Source organism: Rhea americana, unplaced genomic scaffold (genome assembly GCF_003343005.1).
Source record: "Rhea americana isolate MKP2758 unplaced genomic scaffold, rheAme1 scaffold_41, whole genome shotgun sequence".
Taxonomy (NCBI): Eukaryota; Metazoa; Chordata; class Aves; order Rheiformes; family Rheidae; genus Rhea; species Rhea americana.
In genome coordinates this window covers 3,915,334-3,935,662 of record NW_028186546.1, presented here as the reverse complement: position 1 = coordinate 3,935,662, position 20,329 = coordinate 3,915,334, and positions in this window count along the sequence as shown.

Here is a 20,329-nt window from a genome sequence, read left to right as displayed (position 1 = left end):
TGTTCACAGCTTGTTTCATTTTCACTTTCTTTCTAAACATCCTGAATTTAGTTTTTCTCTGAATACTTTTTGTATTCACCATACCTGTTCTAATTAACTTTCACTGTACTGTGATCTTCCCCCACTTCACACAGACATACAGGTTTTCTGTTTTAAGTTACTGTCTACATTATTAATTTATTTATTTGGTCCTGGCTTTTTCAGCAGGCTTGTTAGCGCTGTTGCATGAAGCTTGGTGGACTGCACCCACTCTGATACCTTTCATGAGAGCAGTTTCCCTTTTCCCTCACCTTCTCTCTCAATASTAGTGAAAAACAGTGCACTGAAGGTTATATGGAGCATGAAATAGCCCAGGAATGGCTTTTCTCGYGCTACTTAAACTTCATTTAATGAAGCTGAAATACAATGCTATCAACTGAAAAATGTGATGGGAATTCACCTCATTGGCTCAGGAAGGCATCTGTTGTGGTGATCTGAAGCTTTCTTAGCTAAAGGCTAAGCAATGCTATTTTTAAAGCACATTCTCATCATGGCAACAAGGAAATACAGTCAATGGAGCAAAGCACAAAGGAATGATGTGAAATTTTAGATATATGTTATAGGAGAGAGTCCAGTGCATTGAGTCATAGAAGCCAATGTTTAAGTCAAATCAAACTCCAAGTAAATAGTTTTTTTCAATTGTTCTAAATGTGTCCACTCTTCTATTTTATTCCGAAGTGCAAGAATTGTTTGAATTTCTTTTAAATATATTTCTGAATCTTCTGCATCTCCTGTTTTTCAGTAATTCATTGCAAGTTGAATGATATTGTAAAATAARGGTCACTGTTTCAGGCAAAATAGGAATATCAGACTCTCTGTTGCTAACACAGACCCTTTTTGAACTAAATCATAATCAACCAAAATGAATATTTTATATCTGCATCTGAGTCTTCAGTTTGCTGAGTTGAAGGAAGGCAGTTAGGAATTGACTGTATTACTGAAAAAAACCCTTATCACCTGTACATTAAGGGAAGGAATAGAGCTGGCATATAATCAAGAGATAAATGGGGAAAAGTGACTGAAAATGAAGGGGATAGAGAGAAGTAATTGTGGCAAATAAGTAATTACCATTAAGTTATCAGTGTGGCCATTTCTTTCTCTTTTTACTAAAGTGTCTATTTCATGGTTTTCTTCCTGACTGTGAAACCTGCTTTTTCTAGTCCATGTTTATGGYAAGAACTGGATATTCAGAAGTGCTGATACTTTGGCTTTTGATCCCTTCAATGGCAAGTATTCCACCGACATTAGCGAGGGCAGGATTTTGCTCTAACCGAAAGATGCTGAATAGTCCAAAAAATAGTCCTCCGAAAAATACCTCCTAATATAGGTCAGCATAAARTGTTTGTAGGTATTTATATATAGCTGGGAGATTTACTAAGTGATACTTCAGGTTCTGAAAATATTTATGAGGATACTTTGCATGTGGCCATCGGTGTCAACAGCATAACTGCCAGTGTTTAAAATCAAGCATGTCCCTAGGTCTGCACAAAATACAGGATTCACTAGTGAATTCTAAGAAAGAAATATTTAATAACACAGAATCTACAGAACAAGGAAGAACAGGAAATTAGACTCCCTCACATAATTTTCACAGGAAAAAAAATCCCTTTGGAATCTTGACATTTAAACATTAAAGGTTGGTGCTTTAAAGCAATATTTAATTAGTGCTTTAAAGAGATACAAAATTTCAAAAACTTAGATAGACTAGGTACTGTAACTTTCAGCTACATGTTTAAAAAAATTGCAAGATATGTTCTTGATTTCCCCTGTCTATCACTGTGTGATAAAAGAATTATAGTCTACTACTGAGTAATCTTGTTTCTCGGTTGGTTAACTTTTAGTGGCTTGAATGGCATGTTGGCTAGTTGTTTAGTTAGTTTTTTTCTTAATCTGGGAACAGTTGGAATTGAGGTTGGCTTAGTGTCTATCTGCGTCACCCATGTGGGTGGATTCATCTCACTTAACTTTTATGGGCTAGCCTTCTGCAACTGAGCTAGTCATGTGAAATGAGAGAGGTGCTTTTTAGGGCACAGTTCATTTGGCTGAAAGTAGACATCCGCTTTAGGATGAACTGCACCTCACAAAATGCTCACATTATGCATTGGTCAGAAATAAATACGTGGAGGTTAGCTGAGGTAGAGATGTCTATGCTCCAAATGGCTAAGTGAGCACTGCAAGTCTCAACTGTGTAGAAAAGAGAAAGCAAGACAAACAAGGGATGGGGAGAGAGAGCACAAATCTAGTCTGATATAAGCACCTTTTTTAGTGCCCTTAAAAGTCTTCTCTAGAAATGTCACAGGTTTAAAGCTCAGATACMAGCTTGGGTATACAAAATCACAGAATCACAGACTGGTTGAGGTTGGAAGGGACCTCTGGAGATCATCTAGTCCAAGAACAGTCACTTCTGTGAATTCCACTAGTTTAAAACCTGATAGGGTCAGTGGGGAGTCCTGGGTCTGATCAGAAAGCACAGAAWCTTTTCTTAGCAGTATAGAAATCCTGTTTCCACCCCTGCACAGACTTGGAGACAGCAGCCTTGAAAGCAACATGTACCAAATATTTTCACTGGTGAAAGACTAAAGACTATCTTATGTATCTTGGGCCTCAGACTAGACTAATTCTTTTTGCAGCTGAAAGGAAGAGTGATTCTGTGTTTGGCTAAAGAAGCAGGAAAATTTGCTTTAGGTGTTTACTTCTTAAATTGCCAGCTCTTTGGTGCATTAGTCCCAGAAACTGTTCACTGATTGAAATCTTAGAATAGTCCTTGGAATGAATTGGGCTGTGAATTGATGAGTTGATAAATTCAGTTTTAGGGTATTTATCTTGAACTGAAACTGTTAYGGCAATATGCTGCAAAACACTGAGCTGTTGTAGACTTACTTTTCTGGCTTAAATGTGATCAGCGGACTCAGAGGGGTAACCTTTTCCCTTTTGGTTTTATGTTGGAGCAGATATACTGCTCTTTGGATCCTAATTGTAGGATCAGCTACTCTATCTTCTTGCAGTTAGTGTAGAACTGATATTAGAATAGGAGCTGGTGAATTCGTTGTACTGTGCAGTGTTACTAATTTGGCATAAATACTGTCTTGTTTCCTCAGACCAAATTTGTTCTGTCGGGTCATCCATGAGGGAGCAGCTCTGGTATTGACTGTTATGAAACTATCCTTTCTATCGTGGAGGTGCAAGATGTTAAGGACGATGTTTAACATTACAGCAGTTTCTACAAATGATGGCATAGGGTATCATCTCCTATTTTGGGCTTGAATTCAACTTCTGTTGAAATTGAAAGAAAGATTCTCAGTGATTCACTGTATTTCATAGGTGCTGAATTTGTAAAATAACTTTAGAGGAGTCTCTTGTTTCAGATGGTGTTTGGTTACTGTACATTTAACTTGTTGCATGTTGTCACGGATGACATGCATTTACTGTTTCTTACAAATTTCCATTTCAGAGAATGTTTATTTGTGTACATATATAAAAATGGGSATACGTGTTTCTGTCAGCTCAGTCATTCAACTTGTTTAAAACAATGACAGATTATTGTTAAAACCTCTGTACAGAAGAAATGAATGCATCACATTTATTGGACAAGTGTATCTATGAGTTACTTTCTAAATTCTGACACTGAAGAATTCACTGCTCAAGCAACAGTGATGTGTAGAATTGAAAGGACTATACTCATGTACAGAGGAGTTATTATGAATTTACAACTATTCTGTAACAAACTGTTTGTATGAGACGAAAAGATACTATTACACTGTCATACTGAAAGATGGCTGCTTTCAGTTAGCTGTGTCAGGGAGATGTTTTGTCTAGAATGTATACAGAATGGGTTATTCTACAGTTTTCAAATGAAAAGAGGTATATAATAAAGTCAAACAGTTAGAAACAGTGAAACCTGTGCAATTTAAAACATCTTTCTTTGGAGCAGGCAATTTATGTGTTACCTGAGGGAAAGGCCATCCACCCATATATATTTCTCAAGAGGGCAGTACCATTTGTATTTATGATTTTGTCTTGTTAAGTAGACATTTTAAGCATGAGTGAAGAAGTGATGGCTAAATGGCTATAGTCAATGAAAAAAAACCATAGGAAAATGCATCATCAGCACCATTATTTTTCTTTGAGCTTTTCTTATTCCTTCTGACACCTTCTTGGGTGAGACTGAATGTGGTCTTGCCAGGATGGATTGGTTCCTGCAATTTAAGAGAGAGCCTTGAGGTTCGTGTTCTTGTTATATTTCTGCCAGCCTTATCTCAGAAAGGCTGGCAGAAATTAGGAAATTTATCCTAAAACTGCACCTGAGTGGATGGAGTTAGGCTGATTTTCAAGCACTAGTCAGAATATAAATCAAATGGYAAAAGTACCAATATTTTCCTGTTTTTTCTCTCTGATATAAGAACATAAATCCCCAAGARTTATGAAGGGGTATGTATATAGTGCAGGTATTTACCTGCTGTCATCGGTGAGCTACTTAAAGTACTGTGAAGCAGTCTAATGACAGAAGCCAAGAGGTCATAGAACACTAATTTAGTCTGCTGAGGAATTTGCACTATAGACCTTTGTCATTTATTTACAGAGGAAAGCAAAACTGCAAATTGCACTCAGGGATACAGGATTCAGGAGATTAGGCACAATCCTTGATGCTGTGCAGATTTTCTTTTTTGAGGCATAGCCATGCCCTCAAAAATGGAGTTCATAACACTTCTAGTCACATACCATGTGCTATTCTAACATCTGGCTTGTAAACCTTTTTTGGAACGCACAATATTTTTGAATGCATGAGCACAGGTACAAGTTACKGGGACTGAAGTTGTAGCACTTCAGYTATTCGGTAGAKATCCCCATGCAAGCAACCTACTGYTGCACCTTGACATCATGGAACAGCTTGTACACTGATCACTTGTAGCCTGGTTTTCTTTCCTGTGGGCATCTGTTGACAGCTGTGCTGGAAGTGATTCTGTTTTGAACAAACCAGTTGTTACAGTYGCAGTTGGCTGCAGACTGATGGCTAATCCCGTTACAGAGTTGTACCCATTTCTTTTCCTCCTCCTTGTTCTGCTTTTGCCAGTGTCCTCTGTGCAGGGGTATGAATTTCTGTRAGGAATATAGGAAGACAGGGTACAGACAACAGATTCCACGGTGGCTTTCAGTTCTTGCTTCTCCTTTCTGCTGCTTCCATCCATCCTTATCCTTGGAAAATGTCTTGTCAAAGGGGAGGGGCAATCTCATCATATACCGTTTCTCTCTAGTACTCAGTAACATTTCTCTGACACCCAGCCATACTGGGAGTCAAAAAGTGTTGGGGAAGAGCATGCATCTAGCAAGCTAACTCAAGTGAGATCCATTCTGAATGTCATGCAGAGAATGGGGAGACATTTTGCTCATCTGACACTTTACTGTTACTAGAGGAATCCTTTAATCCACACTTAGAACACAAAATAAGCTAATTGATAAATCTTTTAAGCTCTTAGCTTTTTTGTGAAAAACATTATCTCTGTGCTGAAAAATGCATCATGACAGTTGCAAAAAGAATCTCAAACCTTTTTCCTCCGTAGATTTGTCCTAATTGAAGTGTGAGCTGCAGTGTTTCCCAAATGCCTCTTCTGTGAAGTGACAAACACAAGACAAATTGWTATGTGATCTGGATCTAACATTTACTGTCAGAGGATCCTACCACTCTTCAAGAATCTGTATTATCTTAAAGATCTAAACAGGCACATTCCTTCTTAGGATCAGTGAAGGCACACTGATCAGTTCAAGATGTATAAGGCTGTATTTTCAGCCTCTACAATAATATGTCATAGCTCTCACGTATACCAGTAGACTTTAATATCTGATGAGAACATGTAGTCAAAGCAGAGTGACAAGAAGGTTCACAGCAGCTCAGTTCCGTGTTTCAAGCATAGGAGGGACCATAGGACAGGAAGGAATGCTGTCTCAGGAGTTTGTTTTTTATGTGAAACACCCTTGGTTTGTTAAAATACAATTTGCAATATCAGTATTGTCAGGGAAGTAGAAATACAAGATGAAATCTGTTGCTTTAGTTATTAACCCCCCCCTCAAATTTGGCAGAGCATCTCCTGAATATATATACCTGTATGAGAACTTGTACTGCAGAATGTTTATTATTTCAATATTTCCCATTTTTAATCATCTGAGGCTTTATTTTTGGCACGTATCTTGTAGCCACTGATTTTAAATTATGATGATTGCATTTGTCTCTTGTRGTTTGATTTGATTATCTTCTGGAAGTGCTCGTATTTTCTCAGGCTATGTCTAAACTATGGCAGCCGAGAGTGTTTCTAGTCTTCAACTCCAGGTACATACTTGGAGGTTATATCTAAACTCAATATCTGCAATGAAATCCATCCATTTCGCACCTGTTCTCTTGCTCTGTGATTTCCATGGGAAGACATTAGATGGTGAGGACCTGTAACATCTTTCAGTTAATTCTCCCATCTGGACAATCAAAAAGGCAGCACCTTCAGTCCATATCTTACATGCAGGTAGGCAAACTATCTATTTGGTAGTGTTGTGGGCAAACATGTCTCGATTTGGGGAATTTTACTCAATTTATTAATTGATGATTAACAAAAAYTTGTAATTACTGATTTGGATATTGAGAAAAAAAGAACTAAAAAAAAAAAGATGTAGGGAAACACCTTTCCTGCCCATCTCAACTTCAGTCTAACACCTCTCCTTCCCACTTCCTAGTCTCAGCTTCCCTTGTTTTGCCATGGGTTGTACTCAGCCCATCCTAATTCCTTTGGTGAGGTGATAGGCAGTGCCAGGATTTGGGGTTGTGTGCTTAATGGTTTCTGTCTGATGCTTCTTGCTTCTTACTTGATCTCTTTTGCCCTGGTATGGGTTCCCTATGGGCCACAGTCCGTTTGGAGGCGTCCCTGTTCTGGCATGGATCGACCGTGCGCTACAGTCCCTTCGGAGGTGACTCTGCTCTAGTGTGGGTGCTCCACAGACTGCAGTCTCTTCAAGGATGACTCTGTTCTGGCATGGCTTATCAACAGGCTGCAGTCCCTTTGGGGCTGTCTCTGCTCCAGTTTAGGTGCACCATAGGCTACTGTCCCTTTGGGGGTGCCCTGCCTCTGTGTGGGTCACCCATAGGCTGTATTTCCACTCCAGTGTGGGTTGCCCATGGGAAGCAGTCCCTTCATAGGTGTCTCGGTTTCCATGTGGACCACCCAAGGGCCACAATCCCTTCAGGCCTCCTCTGACCTCCTTTCAGGAGTGCATCTCCAGCCGTGTATGCAGCAATGTCTTATTTCACATGTCTTCACCATTTCCCTGCACCTGTCTTCTCTGTTTCTCTTCCTTCAAGTAGCTACTGCTCTTTTTTTAAATATGTTTAAGCAGTGGCACTACATGGGCTTCTCTGACTGGCTGAAGTTTTGGCATGTGTGGGATCATCAGTTTCAGAGCTGTCTGGAAGCAGCTGTGACCAGCCCAGAGCTCTTCTYCCATGCAGGTCATGTCTGCACCCGCTGCTTCCAAAACCCTGTGATTTATGCCCAATAAAACTAGACAAACGAGAACATGTTCTGGACTAAAGCATTCCAGCTTACTACCCTAAATTAGGTTGGATGAATCCTCCAGAATGATTAAGGAAGTAAAAAAAATTTTAAAAAGCTGCTAGAAGCGGATCTGTTACTTTCTCTATTAGCAACTACTGCGTGTATTATGGAAGTACAGCACATATACCTGAGTGGAGTTCTATCACCCATATCACAGATAACTTCGTACTTTGTGAAAGAACCATACAGTTAACTCTTCAAACCTTTGAAACTGTCATTTCCAACTGTCTTAGCTCCTGCAACCTTTATAAATGAAGTAATTTGTTCTTGTCATTTAAAGGAGGCTACATTTGAGGTCCAAAACAAAGCATACATTTTGTTACATTTCAAGAAAATGTCTCTTTCTGTCAGCCATTAGTAACCTACAGGCCATAAGGACCTCAGATCGTCCACATAAATCTTCACTTTTATGAGAATTGAAACTGCCAGATCAGTTAACTTGTCATGTTGGATGGCAGAGAAGCTTGTGAGATGGAAACTGGTATTTTGCAAATGGTTTTGCTTTATTTAAGCTGAATGCCATCGCAGGCTTGGAAAGAGCTACAAGGAGACTTAATCTGAAAACATAAAGGTCACCAAAGGCCTAACAAATGGRAAGCCTTTGGCAAAAATGTACTTGCTGACTTGAGCACTACCTCTGAAAATGAAAACAAACCAATTTATTATAATCAATTTGAATGCACAGAAAGGCTCCCTTCTTAAAGTGGCTGAGCAGATAAAACTTTAGCACTGGTTAAGCCAGTCACATTTATTTGCTATCATTATGTGTACAGTGTTAATCTCTACAGTGATAGAGAATGCTGGTACTGTTGCGGACTAATTAATAGAGCAGGGCTCAGTAKATCACACAATAGTTCCTGTGCTGAGATCTACATAGCTCGCATTCAATATCTGCACCATGCAATGACCCATTTCATAAGTGGCCTAAAGGATAAAAGGTGGTGCAGAGATTCTCAAGGTAATGGTTACCACAAGCTCTAAAACCAGAGTGAAAACACATAATACTAGAAGTAATGCTAGAATATACATACCACCTTAGTAAAGCATGAGTGAAAATCATAAATCGTATAACTGGATATAGGCATCAGTCATACTAATAGAAAGTAAGATAATCAAGAAAGGTGACTAGTATGAAGAATCATCAGGGAATACTAAACCAGCCCTTTTTACAAGCAGAAGTCAGAAATCAGGTTTGATGATAGATAAGTAGTGGATATGTATAGCTATATGAAGAGAAAAGTATATATACTCACAAGTATATGTACAAACATCAGTCATACAGATTATGTCAAGTTTGTGTTAGGAATACATAYACATAYYTAGATTAAAATAAGTTGGTTTAGTAGTATCTGGTATACAYTGTGATAATTTTGGGCTGGTAATAAGATAATAAATGAATGTTCCCTGATGAAGATGTGTTTTTGCCCCTACAGTTTCTTTATGAAGACACAATTATCCTCAGAGTTCCTCAAACCTTCTTTGAAAATTAGCATCTGAACACAGATAAGGTAGGTGGAATTTTTCCACTAGGGTGGGTATCTCTTCATGATCTTCAATGTATGATGCATATTTTTGATTATTAATGTTTGTTTCTTTCTGTACTTAATAGCCATATAATCATAGATCGTGTGCAGATTTCATGTATAGTTTGTCATCTCTGTTGGATGGTTATTTGTGTACCTATTGCATTATGTGCTTGTGATTATGGATAAAGAGGTTTTTTTTGCTTATTACTGTGGCCTAAAGATGTGGCCTGATTTTCAGAGGTGTCAACCAGCAAATAATTTACTGTAGCCATGATTGACTTTGGAATAATGCCATTTCTTTAAAGTTCTTTCCTAACTTTTACTACGTGAGGCCAATTTATACAGCTTCCATCATACTGTTTTCTTAGATTTACATCTGTATACCAGCAAATAGCTTAGAACCTGCTGGATCACYTTTGGGTCTGTCACACTCAGTGTCCCATTTGTCTCATTTTAATGCTTTCAAAAAAGGGATCATAAATGRCAGGTTATTAGGGATTTTTTGAGACTGCAGTAGGGAAGTGTTATATGGCAAAACATTGTAGAAATGAACCACATGTTCTGCAGGAATAAATCAGTTTTGTGTCGTCTGCATAGCTGCATTGATGGTACTTTGTGGAGACTTGTATTTTGTTGTTGGTTCACTGTTTTCTAACCTAAAGACATGAAGCCTACTATAATGAAAGGTTAAAGTCAGAAGAGTAGAGCCAGCTTTAATGATTGTATTTTAACTAAGCGCTTTTCCATTTATCCATAGTTCCTAAGATCAAGGAAGTTGTTGTGAATATATAATCTAGCACTGACCAGAAAAATCACTCTGATGTTATTTTGTAGAGGGAAGAATTTTTCCCTATTGTATGTTTGGTCGATAACTACAGACATGGCCTTGATATTAGAATTCTACACTGCCAGCCCAGTACTGGCGTATGGTCTGCTAATATGCAGGAGTAGGACTGGTTCAGCTGCAGGCCACAGTGAGCGTACTAGAACAAAAAGCATTTGTACGAGGAAAATGGCTTCACCTCAGTATCTTCCTAGCTTTTAAATGAGTGCAAGCCGTTTAGTGTTCACATGGTGTTAGTATAACTTCTCTAWCAGTTTGATAATGTTCAAAGGCATGAGGAAGTGCAATCATTCAGTGATAACTCACAAGCCTTCCTAAACCCAGCATGGAAAATCAGAATCTTTATGAATATAAATTGTACCCCAAATTGCTTTCCTAGTGGAAAAACCAAGGTATAAGTACTGACATGTGGTAAAGAAATTTGATAGTTGAAGACTTTTTGCTGTTGCAAAAAGAGATGTAGTGAAGGGACAGATGAAGTAAGACAAATTCAACTTTGAAATAAGATAAAATTTCCTAGAATTGAGAGTAATTTAACATGGAAACAGCTTTCTTGGAGAGGAAAAAAGTGCCCAAATGTTGTGCTCGTACGCTTCAACATAAGATTAAATACCTTTCCAAAAGATGGACTTTAATTTTATATGTAAGAAGAATTGTGTGACAATATATTCTACATTTTTTTGTAACTAACTGAAGAGAATTTCTTTTGTATCTTGAACTGAAACAGTGCAGTTAAGATTCAAGCACCTTTCCTACTTTTAATGAAGAAAGAACATGTATTTTGAAGGAAACATTAAGATGGAAAATGATTTTAAATAGATGTGTCAAAGGCTTCTCCCACTAAACTTCAACTGTCCGCGTGCCTCAATTAAGCCATAAATTAATACAGACAGTCACCAGCTAGCCTAACTACAGTAAGTTCTACTGCCAGAGGTGACTTTCCACATCCACAGTATGTCATTCTGTGGAGGAAGATAGTGTAGTATGAATTAGAGACTTTCTTACTATATGAACACTGTTAATGGTTGTGAACTACAAAGATATAATCACTTTGTAAAGAGCCTCTCAATTTTTTTCCTATTTTCATTTTAGCTTAATATGTTAGCATTACTGCAAACATACATCTCCAGCAGTCCCTAATGAGCAAATGCAAATCTCACCTTATGTGATTTATACAAATAACTTCCTTCACTGATTGCCTATTCTGTATGTATTGCTATATATCATTTAGGACTATATATAAAAAAGTCAGGAAGCAAGCTGAGTATAAATCTTTCATCAAGTCTAAGTCCAAGATAAGAAGTGTTTTTTGTTTCATAAGCTGTATTTGCCATAAAAGAACTCTATTATTTCAGTTTTATAGACCTAGTCCTACCAACTTTGGTCATGTGAATTTGACTGATTTTTTCCACACGTTCCTCCCCTCCTATCCGTTTATGATACAGATATTTTCTTTTGCTGTGATTGAAAAAATGGCATTTCCACACTAAAATGAAAAAATGGAAAATCCAGTAGCAATTTTCTTATGAATGGGAGAAAAAAAGATAAAAATATTAGTCTGATGAAATTAAAAATTTGAAGGAGTTATTGTTCAGAAGGGTCTAAAATTTTTACTGTGGTTTGACATTAAATTCATAGTGTCCCTACACTGTAGTTTGCAGCCCTATCTGCTTTCATTCTCTTGAATGACCCYAGCTACAAACCAGACTTTGTTTCCCATCATAGACTTCAGACACTGGCTCAGTAGCTGATGCTTGTGGCCAGAGACTTCTACGAGTGACAGAAATAACTAAGCCATGAAGAAGGAGATCAATGTACATCAAGGAGAACAGAGCCTAGTCAAGTCATTTTGTATGAAAAATACCAGTGAAAGAGTCTTTACTCTAAAATTTTTGACTAACTTGACCTGGGAAGAATGCCTCTATTTTTAATTCRATTTGTATTTCTAGTGAATTCACAGTAATATTGAACTTTTTTCTGACATTATGATAGACCYGAGTCATTTTGTAGAGTGATTAATTTTTGGTTTGAAGGTTAAATGTTACAGCCATTGCTTTGTTTCAGATAACTGAAGTTTAGGGAAGGGAACTTTATCAGTAAAAATGGAAGAAAAACAAAACATTATATCCCCAAGCTGTTTACATAGACCTTACAAACACTGCTTGAAATGGAGCATTGAAGTTTGGTATTGTACTTACTCAGTTCTTATACTAGGTCCAATGTTTATCTGGAGAGCATGTTTGAAAGGGAAAGAATGTTGGTTTGTGACCATTTGCCTCTTAGAGGAGTCTGAAAAGCTGATCCTGTAAGAACTAGCCATTGAATACCCGTAGTTTTGAGCAAAGAGCACTGCTATCACTCCTTACCTTCCCATGAAATTTTTAAAGCTGCAGTGACAGTTTCTAACACATACAGGATGTCACTGTATTCTGGCTGCCCTCCAGTTGCCACTCAGGAGTGCGTGGGTCCCTTTTATTACTTGCGTTGTGTCTCCCAGCCTTGTGCAGGTATCTTCAGATAGGCATTAGATGCCTAAGTGTGTGAAGCTGAACCTGGCCCCAATTTGGGGGATGAATTGGCTCTAGAGATGCTTCTCTCTTCACTGACTACAAAATATCACAGACAACTTGCCTAGACTAGCCTTTACATGCCTAAATGTAGTTGCCTAGTTACTTGAGTCACAGTGTTACAGTGTTGAACTCAATATAATAATATATGGAAACACAACAGCCTTAAGTGAGCCCTTCATGCTTACGTAATGAAATGGAGAAAGCTACCTTGAAGAGGTTGCATTTCATGTAAAGGAGGAGATACAGTACAAGAATACAGCAAAGTAACGGTGGGGAGCAAAAGCGAACAGATATTTATGCTCTGTGTTGTAAGCAGTAAGCACAGCACATGCATCCACTGTGCATTCATTAAGCTCTGTTCATTTATTCTTCTCAGATAACACAGTTCTGTGAAGAGAAGCAAAACTGATATTGGCAAGCCTTGCCCTCAGATTCTGATGTGTGGCAAGCATATCGGGGCCAGAATCTGACCCCTGTTCTCTGCATAGCGTTACGTTCGTGACAGTCTAGAGGCTGAAAAGCAGCCTCTTTAGAATCCAAAGGAAAGTGGTATAAACTTTTCATAGGTGCAGAAAATACTGATCACAAAAGAATGAACCTTCTTTTTTGTATGTTAAATCTGTGCTATGAATTTCGACTACATACTTTTCAAGAGTATCAAATTTTTTTCTTGTTAGTTTTTCTTTCCCCATTGTGAAGGTAGGCTTTATTATTACAGCTGTCAAAGCCTKCTATTTTAGCCAAGATGCTTGTGAAGAATGGAAAAGAAAAAAATGATACAAAGGCACTAATGGAAGTTGAGTAATAGCCTGCTTTTGTGTGAAAAGCATTTTACTTTCATCTCCTGGCCCTTCCTATTTTCCTGGTTTACCTTCCTTTGAACTTTCCCCAAATGTTAACCCTTTTCTGCAAATGGGCTATTACTGATGGATACAGAAGAGGTGGTGTGGGCCAGTAGTTCCTTGTCTCCTCTCTTCCTCCTCCTCCCCTTCCACCCCCACCCCCAATCTCTTCCTGGCCTTGAAGTGAAACAGGCAAACTGAATGGTGAATTATTACTCCCTCTATGTATAATACAGAAAAAACGGCTTCAAAAAACATTCTCCATGTAGTAAGAGAGCCTGATTTGAGTGGACACAGAGGGAGACAAAAATCTACAGTATCTCCCAAGTAGCATGTGAGCACCATTGGTTAGAGAAGCACACCTGTGCAGGTATTACACAAAAGAGAATTGATTCCCAAGGGCAGAAATATAAACAATAGTATGGTGGCTCAGACTTTGGTTTGGAAGACCCAGATCATACTCCATGGACTAACACTAACATGTACATCCTGTGATTTTGTTTGCTCTTCCTTTTTTGTTCATATATATGATCGGCCCTTTGGGTGGAATTTATTTAACCAAATTTAACTATCTACAGCGTAGCTATTTACTTTAARCTGTCTTTATAGTTATTGAGAGAAACTCATGGATAATTCATCTTTTCCTAGATACGTAATGTCTCAAACAAGTCAGAAGAATGGCATCGTTGACTGTAAAAACAACCTGAGGGAAGTACTGGCTCAGATGCCAGTATCTGTTCTACATGCATCTACAGTTGGGTATCCGTCCTCTTTGGGTCAGACGCTAGACCTTATTATGGATTTCTGTCATGACTGCTATAATTGTATCATTGTCTTTGTTGTGGCTTTTATGGATGGATTCATCCAACTAAAGTGGATGGAGAGAAAAGAAAAATGGTAATTTTAGTCCTACACAGAAAAAATATATTTTCAGTGAGACAGCAGAAGTTTTCCAGTCCCTTTATTCTTACTGAACTCCTTTTTCCTGGTATGTGCTTTGTAGTGTTCTTTATTCCAATTAGAGAAGTTTGATTTTGTCTTTCATAGCACTATTCCTTGAAAATACTCAWATGTATCCTATTCTGGTGTCTAGAAGAAAGTATTACTATTTTTTGAAATTGCTGTAGATAGAGTCATACAAAAAATCATTTTATACATCAGCTTTTGAACTGAAACGTTTTGAACTGTTGTCCTTGACCTTTTTCAAAATAATTTCAGAGAAAAAATAAAACAACRATCCTTCTGTTTAGCTTAAAGCAGTCATTTTTCAGTGGTCAGTATGAATGACTCAACCACTAACATCAATTTATGCTAGATTTTGCTTATTGGAGAGGCAAAAATGAGCAAGAAATTGGCAAGTGCTTAGCAAGGATCACTCAAATAAGCTACAGTAAGAAAGAGAGAAAACACTGTTGAAATAGGAAATACTGTCCTCATAATATGGACTGATGGTTTGGGAATTTTTTATGAGTGGACGGTAAATAGTGGGAAAAACTTTCTGGAAAAAGTAATAGATTTACCTCAGTCTTCTATGGTATGGATTGTTTCCTAAAGGAAAAAAGTACTTTGCATGAATGCGGTTCTAGGAAGAAGAATTGTCGATGCAATTTGAAYGTCCTAACTTTTAATAATTTTAACCATATTTCCTAGTGAACAGTGAATTTTTGGGGATTGATGGAATCCACGTTTAATCAATTGGTTATTGTTTCTAGAAAAAAAGACTGATGGAAAACAAWTTTGTTTGTGTTTCTGCAGCTCATATTTTTAATCTTGTTAAGTGCAGGAGTAATTTTCCTTTTGCTTAGGGGATGGGGAGAAGTGAAAGTCTCTTACCTCTGCAAATTCCTCTGTGACCTTTAAAAACAACGTACCTGATATATTCCTCATATTCTCCAACAAAACAGGCTAGTGATATATCCCTCTGGGGTGAGCTTGCAGATCTATGTGTTCAGGTTTCAGCTGCCAAGTGATGTAAAACAAAGTTGACTGAGTCATCTGAAAAGTGATCGTCGTGGCTGTTGGTAATGTGAAACGATGGGAAGGCTTTGAGGCTGCATGGCTTCCTTACACTAAGCTGCCCCCGATAATGCTCTTATGGTTCTTCTCTCCCTAACAGTCATTTCACAACTGGAAACTTTTAACCAGCTTTAACTAAAGTTGGCATTAATTRCCATTAACACTGGAGAGTCTTTACAATTTCAATATTTCAGAATACTTTGCTAAATCTTCTGTGATGAAATCAGCACTCCCACTTTCGGCATTCCTGGTGTTTGTTCAGATTTTCAGCATACAAGCCATATGAAGGAGATGATTTGATGCAAGGGGCAGTGGGAGGAAGTCAAAACACATTACCAGTGATGGCAGCCACCTCATTGCATCTTACTGCACAGCTGAGTCAAAGGTTATATCAGGCTTCATTTGCTGCTTAATTAAAACATCTCACACAGGTCCTACCCATGACAGTAAGAACAATTTACCATGAGTGCTGATTCTAATTGAATTTTCAAGCTTATGAAGTTGAAATAGTGCAGTGTGTAGAGACTTCTATTGGCTCTTATTAGCTGAGATACCCTGTCACTGGGGATTCTTTTTTTTATGTGGAGGAGAGGGAGTTCRGCTTCTCTTGGTGCCCCACTGTCAAGTTTATGAGGTGAAACCATCTGAACCAAATGAGACCATGTTGTGCTAAATCATGTAATGAAACATTAAATTAATCAGCTCTTTCAAAGGCTAAGACCCATCAGAATTTGCAAGGAATTTGTATACACTTTAGAAAACTCTTTTTTAAGACATTGCTTAAAAAAAAAGGTGTCCCAGAAAGATTTTCTGCTTTTCTCTCCTCATTTTTCTTAATATAAAATGGGGTAAAAACTTGAGATTTCAACATATGTAAGTGTATATATATATCAATTCTGATTCATTCAGTGTTGAATAGTTGAACACTTGAGTATTGACAAACAGTTAAACTCACAACATTGCATTATGCCTGTGTACATAATTTTAGTCAAGGAAAAATTAATTCAATGTTTCTCTACTCTGCACAGATAGTTTGACAAATCATCCAACTGAATATGGCCTTATGAAAATAAAAATAATCTATTTTGTGCAAATTTCATAAGCCAACCTGCCAAAACAGGCTTTTGAAATGGATAGACTGCTGAAATTTATTCATATATGTTATTACAGTTTGCCTCTCCTGAATTATAAAAATGACCAGTAAAAGTGTTTTGTGGTCTTTTTCTCCCCTGCCAGATGTTTGATTTGGAAACAAATGTAAGCATTAGAAATTAATAGGAGGTTAAGGATAACATTATGTGTTTTGCAGAAGAGAGAATGCAATATTTGAGCCTCAATCTAGGCTGTAGACTAACAACAGAGAAGTGTCAATAACAGACAAAATTCAAAGATTCTATTTCTATCTCGCCTTCTTGTGTCTCTTAGAAATCTTGCTCCATAGCTGCCAGGGGCTCTGCACTGAAGTCAACAAGGCCATACATGGAAATGGAAGACCAGACATATGGGAAAACTTACAGGATCATGGCCTTGATGAGAAGAGAGTGTTTAGACATAAAAAGCTCAGAACTCTGAATTGCTTCATTTTGTGTGTTTATACTGYGGGTCTTCACCTGTGCAGTTTCTGTATGATCCTTTACTTGTGGGATCTGAAGAACAGCCACAGTAAAAAGAAGACATGATCTGTAGCTTGTCAGTGATTATCTAGAAGAAGAATACAGAGAATCTGGAAATCATCCAATGAAAACAAATTATGAAAAAGAAGATCAAAGAATACACAACACTTTTTTTACAGCACTATAAACTAACTATTTGCTGATAACTTTATTATACTTGTTTACTGCTCCCTAGTGCTTAATTATTATTTTTAGGTATTTAGGCTTTATTTCATCATTTTAACATAACAACTGTCACTTGAGCTGAAGACACAGAAATGACAGAATCTGCAATACACAGCATACAGCTGGTTGAACTGTTCACAGCAAACAATTTACTGGCTGAGTTAAGCCTTATTATCTCTTTGAAAATTGTCCAGAAATCGACTTTGATTATTATGAATTTGTTAATTATTCAAAATTGTTTGACAAACACTTTGTAGAAACAGAGTCCAACTTATGGGTTGGTCTCAAGCTGTCTGTTATTCAGTATCCTGAGCTCCTGTTATGTGCTGATGGGACTGATAGAATCTCTAGTTGTTTAGTTGTAAATAGTCAGCAGATGAAAAGCCAGTAGATGGTGCTCAAGGATGTGAAGCCAACTTCTGTGGTTTGGAGGAAGAAGAAAATGTGTTGCTAAGCACTGCAAATGTCTTCATTTGGCTCCCTTTGCCATCTGCACTTAGCAGGTAGGTTCCCTAATTCTCTGCTTCCCACATTCTGTTCAAAAGATTGAAATATTTGAAAGAAGGAGTGAGAGCCAAGAGGTTGCTAGGAAGCTKTGTAAACTGTCTCTGTGAATTCATATTGGTGGATGTATTCACAGCACTGCTCTGGAGAGCAAAATCTCAGTTTGGAGGAAAGATGAGGGAAAAGGGAAAATCACATCCAAAGATCACTTCGTTCCTTGTTTCCTTTCCTTCTCCAGAGCTATTTTAGTCTACAAATACTTCTAATTTATTTGTTGTCAGCAGCCTAAATCTGTTGAGTCTTTGGTATACATGTTTCACTTAGTTCCTTCAAAACGGTGCTACTAATGTTCATCTTCTAAGACTCATGTTCTCACTGTTACTCTTGTTTTCCAAAACAGAAGTACATATCTCTCCCTTTTGAAAATTAACATGATCAAATTTTCAGACATTTGTGCTAAGACCATGCTGTAAAAGGGGATTAAGTAATATGAATGTTAAGAAAAACTTCTATTACTGTAAGGGTAGTGAAACTTTGGAAGAGATTTCCAGACAATATCTTCATGAACAATGATTTATAAGCATAGACTAGAAAATCTTCTCAGTTATAGCATAAATATGTCCAGTTTTGGAGAAGTATGTGTGTGAGTAAGTGACCTGGATGATTTTTCAGAATCTTTCTCAGCCTAATTTCTGTCTGGCTCTTCTGAGTCATCCAAGTTAGTCTCCACTGGCTGCTTTTCATGGCTTTGCAAAGAAGATTCTTTGATTATAACATTTACACCACAGATTAGATCTGTCCATGCTGTAAAAAGCCTGTCAGGATACTTCTATATGTCAGTTTCCTGTTTAGTCTTACAGATATTCTGAATTTTCAGCTTTTAATAACTAGCCAAGAAGCTTGCTCATTTGCATCAATACTCTTTGTTTTCTGTGAAAAAAGATACAAGACGCATAAAACATTAAACCAGCATTTTGGTCACATGTATATTTCAAAAAGGAGACRACTTACTGAGTAATATGGAGAAGGCTTTTGCAGACTATCTTTATGATACAAACCCCAATTTGTGCGAGTGAAGTACTTGCATTATTGATTTTAATAGCATTTTGCACAGTAAGGATAAATTGTGGTAATACTGCATCATGCTGCATAAGAAGATACAGCAGACTAAGAATAAAATGGCTATTGGTATATATTCTGTGACCAGAACACTKTTTTATGACCAATACAAGCAGCAATTCCATAATACACAAAGTTCAAGTGCAATAAAGTAAGCTTTGGTATCATAGATTTCCACAGGACTTCAAGCAATAAAAATGTTTATGATGCTGAGTATTATAGTATATAGCTTAGAAAACATATGTGACAATAAGAGGAGGATTGTGTTTACAGCAGCATTTTAGAAAAGTTCTGTTTTGCTCAAAGAAGCATACATCCAATTTATAATGCATCTCAGAATAACTTTGTGTTCCCATTATTGTTAACAGTTTCTTCTATATCCTTTATCCTATTTTTTCACTGCAATTTATGTTGAAATTTAGCCATGTGTAGGAGGTATGGAATCTGTCTCTTCATGTATTTGGATAATGCCTACCTCAACAGAAACCTGGCTTCTTCAGGGATTTACAAGTGGTAGTATGTGTTAAATAATAGCTGACTGTTTCTGGAAGGTAGTAGTCCCTTTGTGTCCTTTTAACTCTCATCATAAGCAAGGTGTTTTGGCTCAGCCCTTAATGAAACTGAACTTAGCCCACAATGAAATCTAATTGTTGTGATATTCCTTTTGCTCTAAATATTTCCAAATGATGCAGTATGTTGCAGTGTATTCCTGCAGTATTATCTAGATTTAGTTTTTATCTGGATCCCTTTCCATTGCACTAGTAGGAACCAGATCAATATACTTAGTATTCAAATTTAAACCAACTGTTAGTATTTGATTAGATTTTATTCGTAGTCAAAATCCACAAAACAAGTATTGTCCCAACATAGGCACTTTCTGTGCAGTGTTGAACTACAGAGAAATTCTGGTAGGTAGAGCTAGAATAATTTTGTGCAAGAATATGGAGATAAAATTTACACACATCATACAGGGAAGCAGTGTGAAAGCGAAGGGAAAATGATAATGCTTCTTCAGTTGAATTCTGACTTTAGGACATGATGAGGAAAACACTGAATACTATTTTAAAAACATTTGTATGTTTCTACATATGTGTATGTATCTGACACAAATGTCTCTTGTTAAGAAAATTGTGTGATCTATTTTATTTGATATCATCTTACTGGAGTGCAAGATGAAGGCTGCTGATGCAGTGAAGGGATCATGCCAAATTGAACAAAAGATTTATAGGACTCTGGATGAAATGGGAAGGATCACTCAGATATTTATATTCATTCTCATATGTGCTTTAAAATAAGCACTGTTAAATGGAAAAATACTTTAGATGAATTCATAAAACACAGGAAGAGGAAGAAGATAAAATTGGCATGGGAAAGGGGAATCTTTTTGACCACACTCATCCATATCTTAGTGGTAAGATCATGTCTAGAACCACGTTTCC